General features: G+C 40.4%; 1 long non-coding RNA gene across 1 annotated transcript; it reads right to left on the bottom strand.

Annotated features, from left to right (window-relative positions):
- Window positions 1–250: 250 nt before the first annotated feature.
- On the bottom strand, window positions 251–5629 carry LOC126059727 (uncharacterized). The gene is made up of 3 exons (XR_007513479.1): window positions 5531–5629; window positions 1924–1970; window positions 251–437 (listed from the first exon to the last, which is right to left on the bottom strand). It is a non-coding gene; the product is annotated as an uncharacterized LOC126059727 (long non-coding RNA).
- Window positions 5630–14689: the final 9060 nt, after the last annotated feature.

Here is a 14689-nt window from a genome sequence, read left to right as displayed (position 1 = left end):
TGGTGCAGGACCAGGCAGTGGTTTGTTGTGTACACAGGGTTGCTATGAGTGGGAACTGACTTGACTGCACCTAACAACAACAACAAGAACATATTGGGAGCTATTTTGGAGGGCAGAATCTTACGGTAGTTTTTCATCAGGACTTCACATGATGCCAGAGGCTTCCAGAAGCTGGATTATCTCCAGAGGAATCAAAGAAAGAGTGCATCTCAAGTGAGTCTTCCAACAAATGATGTTGCAGTTCATATGAGACCAAATTTGCACATTTGATTATCAGTTTTACAAATTTTACCATAATCAAACTGCAGCAAATAACAGGTGTGCTTGTAATTGGGTCCAGGTGAGTGATGTGGATACTTTGGGGCAGACTAATTCTTATTATTGTACAAACCACTCAAATGATGCCTCCAATGGATGCTGAGTCTGGAAGACTATCTCTGTGAATAAGAAAACAGAAATTTACACTAATAATTATAACTCATACCAGCTATGGTTATGAATGTTTGGAGATTTAAAGAAAAATTAAAAGTAAATGGATGTTAATTCCTTCTACCCAAATATTCTATTCTAGCTCAATAAAAAGTACTTCTCTGTTTTATAGAGAACTCATTAACTTGGTAAATTTTTTGCCTGCTAAAAATATTAACCAAGCATGCATTTTTAACCACTTCTACACAACAGATTAAAATAATGGTGCCATGTGATTACTGCTTGGGTTTGGGTTCTGATAATTACCAACTCAAAAATAATGCCCAACCCTTCCCCCACTTTATTTTGTAATGAGGAAACTTCCTTATTTCATGGACTCAATTATAAAAATGTACTGTATCATCAAATGAGAGATTGGGTAACTTGGGAGTACCATAACACAAAATGCAAACACAAATGCAAGAGTGCCACAGACATTCTACTCTGTCATGGGTTTTGACTAGGTGGTGGTAGCTCTTCATTCTTTCACCTTCTGCCGACACACTTTGTCCAGATATAATTTCCAAAAGTGTTTTTGGCTGAATTAAGCTTCTGTTCACTCTTCAAATTAATTTATATATAAACACAGACCTAGGAAATAGAAGACATTTTGGCAGTCTCGAGGCAATGCAGTGTTGTTGCAAATTGTATTTTTAGCTCCTTTTGAGATCACCACAGGCTGACTATCCTTTGGGAGTCCCTTCAAAGGGGAATTTGTCCTCTCTCCTGGCACCCAAATTGAACTCTTCTGAGGATGCCCCTTGGTCGTTGGGGTCCTATGGGTCTGGAGGGTATGGTTCGAGCCACAAACATGTCTTGGACTAGTGTTGGTGTTCTGCATAGTGTCTGTGTCAATACTTCTCTACAAGACGGGTGTCAAGGAGCATTGTCCCTGCCAACATCCCTCTCATGACCTCTTTATTTTCTCTAGTACATAAAATGAAATGACGTGAAGGGAAAAACCTAGAAAAGATATGTCTAGTTCTAGAGTCACAGTTCACAGAGAGTAGCTAAGACCAACTGACTGTTCTATCCCTCTACCCCATAGCTGTAAAGGGACTCTAAGAGTTTTAAAAGAGGAGCACGTGCGCGCGTGTGTTTGTATGTGTTCGTGTGCTGACAGCAGTGTATCTACAATTAGCCAACATCCCTCTGACTAAGGTGAAGAGAATGGGTTAGAAGACAGCTACAGTGGACATAAGTAAACTGGTCAGGAGACTGTTGAAGAAGTCCGGATGAGAGATCAGTTGATGGTGGCTTAGACTAGGATGGTGGCAGTAAAGACAGAGAAATAAAAAACAAAACAACCAAACCCATTGCTGCCCAGTTGATTCCAACTCAACAACCTTATAGGACAGAGTAGAACTGTCTCATAGGGTTTCCAAGGCTATAGTCTTTATGGAAATAGACTGCCACATTCTCCCTTGGAGTGGCTGGTGGGTTCAAACCACTGACCTTTCAGTTAGCAGCCAAGTGCTTTAATCCTTGCACCACCAGGGCTCCTAAAGACAGAGAAAAGGGGCATATTGTGAGGTGTTTAAGAGGTCAAAGCAATAGGACCTGATGATTATATATTGAGGCTGAGGGAGAGGTGGTTTTGAGGATGAACTCTAAATTTTTAGCTTGAATAACTGGATGGATGCTATATCCACTTATTGATTTGGGGAATACTTGAAGAAAGTCAGATTTGGGGGGAATTAAAATTATGAGTTTAGTTTAACATATTAAATCCGGAGCACCTTTAGACACCAAAATGCCGATGTGAAGTAGTAGTTGGCTACATGTGCCAACTGCTCAAGGAATAGTCTGGAGAGATAACATGTTGAGCCATATACCTATAGATGGTTATTGATATCATGAATGTGGTCAGAATGGTGAATAAGATTGTCTCTCCCCTACTTTCTCAGACATTTCTTTCTCTAATTCTTTTGACTATTGGGAGATTTAGGAGCAGAGACCAACATGTCTTCCAAAACAACAGGATTGGCTGCATCTCAGCAGATACAAATAGAAGGTGCCTAGAGGCCTGTGCACCAATTGTGCTTGCATTGCAGAACAGTGAAGACACAGAGGCGAGAAGGTAGACCAGCTAGCCCATCCCCACCAAAGGGAGGATGTGTGGCAAAATTACTCTCTACCCAAATGCTACCCTGTGAAAGAGGAGAGAATGTGGAGACCTTTGAAGGTAGGGGAAGGGGGCAAAACTGCTCTGAGAGGGAATGTAAATTTTGAATTGAATATTTATTCAAAAGCAATTGTTAAACAGAAGGGAGCTTTTTAAACCAGAGACTAAATTACCTTGAATTGTCAAATTTAAGTATTTTTTCCACCATTGGTAGAACTGGGAGCTCCAGGAATGAGATTAGGTATACAATAAAGGGCTTTTGTCTGTGGGTTTTTTGTTGTTGCTGTGTTGTGTAAACTAATGCCCTAAAAAAAAAAAAATTACTACACCGTAATTCAAAAATCTAGGTTTGTCCAGCTCCTAAACTTGTTGTAGACCTCACAGCATCTTGCAGAGTTCACAGAGCTAGTTAGCGACAGAGCTGGAAGAGAACCAGGCTCTTGCTACCATGTTTTCTCTCAAAAACTATGATTAGATAAAACTTGCATTAGTTTAAAATTTATTTTCCTGGATATTTTATAGCCCTGGTGGTGCAATGGTTAAAGTGCTCAGCTGCTAACCAAAAGGTCGGCTGCATGAACTCCCAGCTGCTCTGTGGGAGAAGGATGTGGCCGTCTGCTTCTATAAAGATTTACAGTCTTGGAAACCCCATGGGGGCATTTCTACTCTGTCCTATATAGTCTCTGCGAGTGAGAATTGACTTGAGGGCAGTAGGTTTGGTTTTGGTTTGAATATTTTATATTCAGTTCATGTATTCAGCCGTGTGGTACACAGTGTTTGTTTTGGTATATAAGTAGTTTTAACTTCTGTTTACAAACAGATCGTAATTGAGCTCTGATATATATTACTTCTTTTTTTCTCCCTTGCATTTAGTTCCTAGGAGTCCAGAAGTGGTAGCTGGGCTGCTCTATCAGGGAAGTTCCCTGTACTTGGTAGCAGCAAAATCCAGAAGGGTGAGGTAATGTTCTCAGTTGGATCCAAATAGGAATGATTACAAGCACACAAAACAGCAAAAAAAAAACCCCCCAAAACAAAAAACAACTGTGAGGGCAGCTGCCCCCACCCTGTGCCTCACCCAGGAAGGGAACAGGTTCAAGAGCACTGGTCTTGCAAATGCAAATCCATGAAGTAGTAGCAAATGCCATTCTTCCTGTATGCATCTAGCTCTCCCAGTCAGTGTACACTTGGAAGAATCCATGCATGTCCTTTCGGCTGGCTTATGGGTCTGGTTCAGAGAATAAACAAGCCAACCTGGCTTCAGCCAACTGTCCGGAGCCATCTCTGCTCTCCTTCAGCTGACTAATTCAAATAGCTTGTGGAATCTTCACCTCATCTGCCTCTTGCCGCATTATTATTTCTTTTATCCCTCATGACAACACTATGCATTAGGCACTATTAGTACTCCTATTTAATAAATAGAGAAACTGAAGTCCGGACTGTTACAGATTCTCATTCCAGATTACACAGCCAGTGACTCAGGCCATGTCTGACACTGGGTATGTGCCCTATCCATGATCTGCCTCTCAGGGGTCAGTAATGAAGAGCAAGGCAATCAAGTCAGGTAGTCCTGAATTTACATCTTCTACTTCCTAGCTGTTTGGGACAAATAATTAACATACTTGAATTTCACTTTGCTTGTCTAGAAATTGGAGATAATAATACTTCTACCTCGAGGATTAAATGAGATGGCATAGGCTATGTACCCTAAGCAATATGTCTGAAATTGTTGCATGTCATGGAGTTGATTCTGACTCATAGTGACCCTATAGGACAGAGTAGAACTGCCCCGTAGAATTTCCTAGGCTGCAATCATCACTAGAGCAGATAGCCAGATCTTTTCTCCCATGGAGCTGCTATGTGGGTATGAACCACTGACCGTTTGGTTAGCAGACGAGTACCTAACCAGCACACCACCAGTGCTCCTTGAAATGTATGTAGTTCTACCCATTGCCATTGAGTCGATTCTGACTCATAGCAACCAATAGGACAGGGTAGAACTGCCTCATAGGGTTTCCAATACTGTAAATCTTTACAGAAGCAGACTGCCATAACTTTCTCCTGAGGAGCAGCTGGTGGGTTTAAACTGCTGATTGGTTAGCAGCCAAGTGTTTAACTACAGCACCAGAAGGGCTCCTTTGAAATGTAGTTAAAAAACCAACCAAACCCACTGCCTTCGAGCTGATTCTGACTCACAGTGATCTGATAGGACCAAGTAAAACTGTCCCACACAGTTTCCAAGGCTGTAAATCTTTAGAGAAGCAGACTGCCATATCTTTCTCCTGTGGAGAGGCTGGTGGGTTTCAACTGCCCACCTTTCGGTTAGCAGCCGAATACTTAACCACTGCACCTCCAGGGCTCCTCATTTGAAATGTAGCTAAAAAAAAAAAACCAAACCCAGTGCCGTTGAGTCAATTCTGACTCACAGCGATCCTATAGGACAGAGTAAAACTGCCCCCACAGAGTTTTCAAGTAGCGCCTGGCAGATTCGAACTGCCAACCCTTTGGTTAGCAGCTGTGGCACTTAACCACTACGCCACCAGGGTTTCCTTGAAATGTAGCTAGAACCCCATAAATAGTATTTTTTGGATTTATTGTTTTTGTTATTTATAATACCTTTGGAGGAAAATTCCCCTGAAACTGTTGTAAAAACTCTGAATTCTTAGAGATCAACACCTGACCTACAGCTCTTTCTGCAAATAACTTCTGATGCTGACTGTGAGCCACGTGGGCTCTAGGGAAAGTGCTTCTATTCCAAGTTCTCCTTCATAGTGGGTTCAGTATGCCATTCCTTGGTACAACATAGATTTCCTCAGTGAGCTTAAGCACCGATCTTTTAATATTTTCCCTAAGAGAAATGACAAGATTTGAATCAGACAAACCTCTGGGAGACTGGGAAGGACAATAGTATAGACGACAAATGAGTAAAATCATGAGTACCTTGAGGAATTATATTTAGGGCTGATCCTCATCCATTTTTAATGTCCAGAATCTTCTGAAACAGGTATCCCATGCTGAGGAAGCGTCTTCCTGCATCTCCAGTGGGCCAGTGTAGTAGACATCATGGATTTGGGTGTCTGTCCAGGTCCTTTTTTCAGAGAACTGTGCACCCCACTCTGATGCAAGAACCAAAACTACAGTGAGGCTGTGCTGGTCAAGAGCAATGTGGGACCCAAAGGAGGAGCCAGGCTGGATTGGAACCGGTCCTCTGGTTATAGAGGTTAAAGGCTGTCCCCATGCTGCTTAATGGAGAGGAGTAGGAGACTGACACCTTAGCAGAGACTTTCTATTCCACTGTATATCAGCTGGGCCACCTTAGTGTGGGTGAGGCCATCAGCCTCCACAAATCCTCATAAAGTTAAACAAACAAACAAAAAACATTTAAAAACCTTATCTGACCAAGGAAATCTTAGCTAATGATTCCAGTTGAAGTGCCGATGCCCAGCGCAGAAAAATCTGGTAAGCAGCCACCCGCCCCCTCACAGAAAACAGCTTAGTGAGCTGTTTTCTATCTAGGGTGTAAAATCTTACTCTCTTAGAGCAGAAGCCAAATTCTGGTCTGGTCTCAGAGCCCTAGACGTCCCCCGACGTTTCTGAAGTATGCTGGGAGTTTTCTGCAGGTCTGTATTTAACTGGGCCTCAGAGTAGCTTCAAATTTCTGAGAGACTCTTGGAGCTTGCCTTGACCCAGCCCTCGGGAATTCCCTTGTGGTTTGAGTCTAGAAATTCCCTGATATAATAGACCATTAGAGCCTTTTATTTCCTCCCAGAACGAATGGGCAGGCAGCGGAGAGGAATTTTCTTCCCAGTTTCTTCACCACCTTGGATCTAATGTAGTGATTCCTGTCCCTACCACATCTAACACCTAATTTTATAGCAAATATTTTATAATGTCATCTTGATCATCTTGAAATGAAATACCTATTCATACAATTAAAAACATTAAGTAATATCTTAGCTATAATATAAAGGAGAAATGAAAAGAAAGTAATTTATAATAAAATGATATATATTTCAATGTGTAAATTATCAAACATGACCACATGGCTGTTGTTATTGTTGCTGAGTGCCATTAATTCTGACTTATAGCAACTCCATGTGACAGAGTAGAAATGCCCCATGGGGTTTTCTTGGCTGTAATCTTTATGGAAGCAGATTGCCAGGTCTTTCTCTCGCCAGGGCTTTCTCTCGCAGAGCTGCTGGGGGGTTCAAACAGCCAACCTTTTGGTTAGCAGCTGAGTGCTTATCCATTGTGCCACCACGGCTCCCTTGACCACACTAGAAGACCTAAAGACATTCTTAGATGCTTGCATTTATGTACAGAATGTCCGTGAATGTAGAGACTCCAGGCACAAACTTGCAGTCCATGATTCAAAAACTCTCATCATCTGTGCTGCTAAAAGATAAGTCATGTAACCTTAGTATGCATGAGGTCATCATCCTCCACAAATCCTCATGAAGGTAAAAAGCAAACAAACAAACACATTAAAAAACCTTATCTGACCAAGGGAATCCTAGCTACCAATTCCAGTTAAAGCCCAACTTGGTGAACAAGTCTTGAAAATTCCAAAAATTGCAAACTCCTTCTTTGATTTACTTGGTGGTTGTGTTGCTGGAAAATTAAAATCTTGTAAAAGGTACTTGGTGTTTATATGTGAAACAATGAAGCTCCCAACTCTGATCATTATTACTAGGTTTTCCATTTCATGGCTGTCTGAAGTGACATGTAAGATGTATGAGCAATGCAGGACAATTGTTTGTTGGGTGGGACTATCCCAGGCATTGTATGACATCTAGCATTCTTGCCTCCCCCACTCTATCATTGTGGCAACCAAAATTGTTGGTTAGACCAAATTCTCCTTTTGCTGGATTTCACAAGTTGGTATTTAAATCTGCACAATTGAACCTGTGAGCCATGCTGCTGTTCATAGCAATGTGGCAGTATGCATGTACCTCTGAGAATTGTATTCTCTTATTTTAATAGCCTTTCTGGGCTCCTGTGCATTCCGCCCTGAGCCAATGTCTCCTACCTCTTTGTCTTCCTTGACTTGGTGCTATGTCACATGAACCACACGCAGACTGAGACTGGCCAGGCATTGTGATCTAGCCCAAGTCTTCAGGACTGCACCCTTTTCATATTTGCTCTGTCATTCTAGGAGATGCGGTCTGACTCATAATGCTTAAGAACCTTTCTCTAGAAAGGACCTATTACACATCAATAAATTGAGTCCAATGGCATTAGCAGCCAAATGGAATTAAAAGTAGGTCAGGTCCAGTACATTCCAGCCATCATTTCTGGCAGTGGAAGAATGACAGATATTTTAATTTAAAGGGAATAAGATGACTGTTAGCAGTATTTCCTACTGCTTTGCTCTTCCAGATCCTCTTTTGGAAATGACTCTGATGGGGTTGGACCTCCCTCTGGCCAGGGGAGGTCCAGTCCTTAGTCCAGCCACCAGGCCCTTCCTGAGCCCTCCCCCTCCTTCATCAGTCTCTTGTCCTGCCATTCCTTCCCCTCATCCTAATGCCCTAACAACACTGAACAGTGTAAGTATTCCCAAACCTTTACCAGGCATTCCTTCAGCTTAGGACTCCTGCCTTCCTCTACTCTTGATTCACTGCTGAAAATTGCAGCTCAGACAATGCCTGCCTCATAAAGCCTTGCTTAACCACCCTTGCCAACAGTGTTAATCCCTCTGGTTTTCTGCTGGCTCTGTATACTTCTCTTGTCACTCATACCTACCTGTATTATAATTTTTAATTTAATTACTTGTTCATTTCACCACTACACTGGGAATGCCTTGTGACCCAAGCCCATAAATTTAAAAAATAAACTTTATTTTTTAGAATAGTTTTAGGTTTACAGAAAAATTGCAAAGATAGTAGTGTTCCCATATACTCCCATCCCGTATCCCTTGTTATTAACATGTTATATAAGCATGGTACCTATATTACAATTAATGGACTGATATTGATACATTATTATTGTCTATACTTTATTCAGATTCTTTAGTTTTTACCTAATGTCCTTTTTCTGATCCAGAATCCCATCCAAGGTACTGCATTGCATTTAGTTATGATGTCTCCCTAAGCTTCTCTTGACTGGGATGGTTTCTCAGACTTTCCTTGTTTCTGAGGATGCTGATAGTTTTGAGGAGTTTTGGTTCGATATTTTGTAGAGCATCCTTCAGCTGGGATTTGTTTGATATTTTCCTTATGATTTGAGTGGGGTTAGAATGCTGTCTTAGTCATCTAGTGCTGCTATAACAGAAATACCACATGTGGATGGATTTAACAAACAGCAGTTTGTTGTCTCACAGTCTAGTAGGCTAGATATCCAAATTCAGGGTGCCAGTTCCAGGGGAAGGTTTTGTTTCTCTGTCGGCTCTGGAGGAAGGTCCTTGCTATCAATCTTCTCTTGGTCTAGGAGCTTCTCTGCACAGGAACCCTGGGTCCAAAGGACACACTCTGTTCCAGGCGCTGCTTTCTTGGTGGTATGAGGTTTCCCTGTCTCTCTGCTCGATTCTCTTTTATATCTCAAAAGAGATTGGCTTAAATTGTAGATTAATCTTATAGATTGAGTTTACATAATTGCTGCTAATCCCATCTCATCAACATCACAGAGATACAATTTACAACATTTTTTTTTTAAGGAAATCACATCAGATGACAAAATGGTGGACAATCACACAATACTGGGAATCATGACCTAGCCAAGTTGAGAGATATTTTTGGGGGCACAATTCAATCCACGACAGACACATATAATTATCATGATTTATCACTGTTCATGTTGACTTTTGTCACCTGGCTGAGATAGTGTTTGTCAGGTTTCTTCACTGTGAAGTTATTCCCCACCCCTTTCCATCTTTCCATACTGTACTCTTTAGAACTCGTATGCACAGTCCATTCCTAAAGAGTGGGAATTATGCTCTACCTCCTCAAGGTCAGAGTATCCACATAACTATTTGGAATTCTTCTGTGTGAGAGATTTCTCCCTGCTCCCCAATTTACCACATATATATATATACATATATTTTATAGTAGTCATTGAACTTCTAGTGCTTAGCACACAACTGGGCAAACACTTTTTGTTATTGTTGTTAGGTGCTGTCAAGTCGGTTCCGACTCATAGCGACCCTATGCACAACAGAACAAAACACTGCCCGGTCCGGCGCCATCCTTACAATCCTTGCTGTGCTTGAGCTCATTGTTGCAGCCACTGTGTCAATCCACCTCATTGAGGGTCTTCCTCTTTTCCGCTGACCCTGTACTCTGCCAAGCATGATGTCCTTCTCCAGAGACTGATCCCTCCTGACAACATTTCCAAAGTATGCAAGACGTAGTCTCACCATCCTTGCCTCTAAGGAGCATTCTGGCCTCACTTCTTCCACGACAGATTTGTTCGTTCTTCTGGCAGTCCATGGTATATTCAGTATTCTTTGCCAACACCACAATTCAAAGGCATCAATGCTTCTTCGGTCTTCCTTATTCATTGTCTAGCTTTCGCATGCATATGATGTGACTGAAAATACCATGGCTTGGGTCAGGTGCACCTTAGTCTTCAGGATGACATGTTTGTTCTTCAATACTTTGAAGAGGTCCTTTGCAGCAGATTTGCCCAATGCAATGTGTCTTTTGATTTCTTGACTGCTCCTTCCGTGGCTGTTGATTGTGGATCCAAGTAAAATGAAGTCCTTGACAACGTCAATCTTTTTTTCTCCGTTTATCATGATGTTGCTCATTGGTCCAGTTGTGAGGATTTTTGTGCAGACATACAATATATTTTGGTGAATGTTGTTTTTCAAGCAACCATTGTAAATCTCTCTCAATACAGACATAAAGATACTAACAATAACCTCAATGATAAGAATAAAAATATTATTTTTGAAGTACTGTTCTAGATGTTTTGGCTCATTTAATACTCACAACAATCCTATGAGGATGATGCTTATTATCACCAATTTACAGCTGAGAGAACTGAGGCAAAGTGGGCTTTAACTTATCTTAAGTTCACATAGCTAAATCAATGGTGGAGGCAACATTCAAATTCATGCTGCCTGACTCCAGAGTCCACATTCTTAAAGCTATAAAGCCTGGAGTGCCTCTTTGGTCTCTGTTCCAATTACCTGGACTTTGGTCCATTGAACTCATCCCCTATGAGAAGAGGGTTCAATACACAAATGGCCCCCAGCCGGAAGCCAGGATACAGAGTTGTGTGTCTAGCAAAGTCTTCTTGTTTGCACCAAATCCTTCTTTAAATCCTTGAGGCCTTTAAGGCATACTGGAGCAGAAATTCTTAAAAATTCCTAACAGCCCTCCCTTCTGAGGCTTTCTTTGGAACACTAATCAAATTTTTCAATTATGGAGCCCAGAACCAAACCTGGTGCCCTGCTAATGAATAGGAGAAGATGCCTACACTCATGGTTCTAACATTTCCAAACCTTAAATTAGGACATGTGGCTCTTGTCCTATAGGTGGTTGTAGGATATCTAGGAGATGTAATAAGAATGCTTAGCTATTGGAAATTTCAGGGTATTTTCATAGCTGATGCTGAGAATAGGCTTAAGTATTCAACACTGGAACTGTGGCAGAAGTCTGGGATACACAGTCAACATCCAAATTAGGCATCAGTTGGGGATAGATGTCCCAGCCCCAAACATTGTTTCTATATTCTATGATGCATGAAATCTGGTCGTTATAGAATAATTCCTTTGGCTCTTGAGTATTCTGCTGCAAAGTTGAATAAAATGGGTGGATCAATGCTTGGTTTTTATAGTTTGTCTCATGTCTGATTCTGGAGTGAAACCAGCCATTGTAAATAAGGAAAGGAGAAACTAAAGATAGACAGGAAGCTGAAATTTTTGTAGGAGCCAGCTGCTAGTCTTTAGTAGCAAGGAATTATGGGACCTTTTACAATTCATCTTGGTTGAGTTTGTTTATATACTGAGTAATAATATCCCAAAATAGAATCTACTCTAAACTCAGAGTTTAAGACAGATCTTAACAGCTTATTTTTAACTCCATTTAAAAACACAACAAACAATGTATTCCCAAAGAATGATCTTATATTTTGACTTACAGCCATAAGGAATCCAAGAATAAACACTTTAGTCATGGAGTTCCTTTAAACCAAGAATCACGAAGATTTAAAACCATGTGTTGAGCCTTCCAGATGCCCCTATGGAACTGGCCAATCTATTTGTCATCAAATAAACGTGCTAAGCTCCCACATGTGCATGCTAGAATCAGCTCAGCTAAAAAAAAAAAAAAAAAAGGCATTTATGCAGAATTACTTTGTAAAATTTCCCTTACCCTTTAGAGAGATTTATTGGTAAGGCAATGTTTAGCAGGCTGCAGATAGTGGAGACAAAGAAGTGGTAGCTGAATTACAACACTCTTGACAGCTAATATTGCTAAATAAATGAAAGAAGGAGGTATTTCCCATCTTTTCTTCACCATTTTACATTGAGGTTCATAATATTTTGTTATCTGCATGATTTCAGAATGAATTCAGGACATTATAGACGGGACTTCACTTGGTCTTTCTATTTGGTTTAACATTGTGATAAATAGCTAACCGTTAGTGCTTACCGTATGCCAGGCACTCCTCTGAGCACCTTAGGTGTATTAACTCATTTCACCTTCACAAGTCCCCTGTTAGTTACCCAGTAACCCACTGCCATCAAGTTGATTCTGACTCACAGCGACCCTATGGGACAGAATAGAACTGCACCATAGGGTTTCTTAGGCTGTAATCTTTATGGGAGCAGATTGCCAGGTCTTTTCTCCCAGAGCTGCTGATGGGTTCAAATCACCCATCTTTTGGTTAGCAGCCAGAGCTTAACCATTGTGTCATGAAGGCTCCTTCTAGGAGGTATTAGCAGGAAGCAATTAAAGTAGAGCATTGGGATCTGAAAAAGAATGGCAAAAGGCTGATGGTAATGGAGAAGCAGAAGTTTCACATGTAACCCACATGCTAATGAGTCTGGCTTTGTAAAGAAAGAAGTAGACAGCATAGTGGTTACAGTGGACAGCAGGTCAAATCAAAATTTTGTTTTAAGTTTGAGGTAGAGGAAACTTCTACATGTTGGAATGAGGAGATCGAAGGTGCTGGTGGGAGACCAGATTAGCGTTAGACATGAGAGAGGAGGAGGTGTTCCTTCTTACTGAGCCTGCAGGAAGGAACAGACAGAGAACCATAGACCATTATAGCTGAGAGGGACCTTCCCAATCATTTTGTCCCAACCTTTCCTTTGACTGTAAAGGTAACTGAGACCTGGAAAGTACGATATCGTACCATTTACTCTTACTTTTGTATTTTTCTGCATTCTTTCTTCTTTTCTAATGTTCCAAGATACATTTTTTTTCCCTTTCTGTTTAGAGAACTTAGTTTAGGTATCCTTTTATGGTAGGTCTGCTGGTGAAAAATTTTCTTAGCTTCCCTCACCTGAGAATGCCTTGATTTTCCCTTTGTTCTTGGAGGATATTTTTGCTGGTTATAGAATTCTGGGTTGGTAATTCTTTTCCTTCTGGCCTTTGTGGTTTCTGATGAAAACTGCTTCATTCAAATCATTTTTTTCCCTGTAGGTAATGCATCATTTCTTTCTGGCTGCTTTCAAAATATTTTCATTTTATTTTATATTTTTGCCTTTAGTTTTCAGAAGTTTGACCATGATGTGTCTCAATGTGCATTTGTTTGGGTTTCTCAGCTTCTTCAATCTATAAGTTAGGTCTGGAACTTTAAGTCTTCTGCCTAATTTGAGAAAATTTCATCCATGATTTCTTTGATTATCTATTTATTTCCACTCCCTTTCTTCTGTTTTCCTGGACTTTAATGATATGAATGTTAAATCTTTTTTATAGTATCGCATGTCCCTAAATCTGCTCATTTCTCTTTTTTGGTTTATTTCTCTCTGTAGTTCAGATTAGATAATTTATACTGTTTTATTTTCAAGTTTACTAATTCTTTCCTTTGTCCTTCCCATTCTGCTTTTGAGCCCGTTCATTAAGTTTTTAAAATTTTGTTTATTGTGTTTTTTAATTCTCAAATACCCATTTCATTCTTCTTTATGTCTTCTGTTACTTTGCTAAGATGTTTTATATTTTCATTTCAAGCCTGTTTACAATTGCTATTTGAAGTTTTTTATGATAAAAAATGATATGCCTTAAAATCCTTGTCAGATAATCCTAATGTCTGTGTCTTCTTAACATTAGTGCCTGTTGGTTTTCTTTTCTCATTTAGTTAAGATCTTCTTGTTCATGGTATGAATGATTTTTCAAATGAAACTTGGAAATTTCCATACTGTATTATAAGACTTTGGATTATATTTAAATTAAAATCTTGTGCTTTAGCAGGCTTTTTTTTTTTTGACATGGAGATACGAGGCTCTAGGTAGAAAAAACAAAAATTATTAAAATCCTTTTTTTCTTTCCTTTTTTATTGTACATTAGATGAAGGTATACAAAACAAACTAGCTTCCCATTAAACAGCTAGTACACATAATGATTGATTTATGACATTGGTTAACAACCCATGACATGTCAACACCCTCCTGTCTCGACGTTGGATTCCCTATTACCAACTTTCTTGTCCTGTCCTGGCTTGTAGTCCTTGCCCCTGGGCTGGTGTGCCCCTTTGGTCTCATTTTGTTTCAGGGGCTTGTCTAATCTTTGGCTGAAGGGGGAAACCTTAGGAGTGACTTCATTACTGAGCTAAAAGTATGTCTGGGGGCCATACTATTGGAGTTTCTCCAGTCTCTGTCAAGTCAGTAAGTCTGGTCTTTTTTTGTGAGTTAGGATTTTGTTCTACATTTTTCTCCAGCTCTCCCTGGGACCTTCTATTGTGATCCCTGTCAGAGAAGTCAGTGGTGGTAGCTGGGCACCATCTAGTTGTACTGGACTGGGTCTGGTAGAGGCTGTGGTAGTTGTGGTCAATTAGTCCTTTGGACTAATCTTTCCTTTGTATCTTTAGTTTTCTTCATTATCCCTTGCACCCAAAGGGGTGAGACCAGTGGAGTATCTTGGATGGTCACTCACAGGCTTTAAGACCCCAGACGCTACTCACCAAAGTAGAATATACGATTTCTTTATAAACTAA

Source organism: Elephas maximus, chromosome 16, assembly GCF_024166365.1.
Source record: "Elephas maximus indicus isolate mEleMax1 chromosome 16, mEleMax1 primary haplotype, whole genome shotgun sequence".
Classification (NCBI taxonomy): Eukaryota; Metazoa; Chordata; class Mammalia; order Proboscidea; family Elephantidae; genus Elephas; species Elephas maximus.
This window is presented reverse-complemented; position numbering and strand designations above follow the sequence as displayed.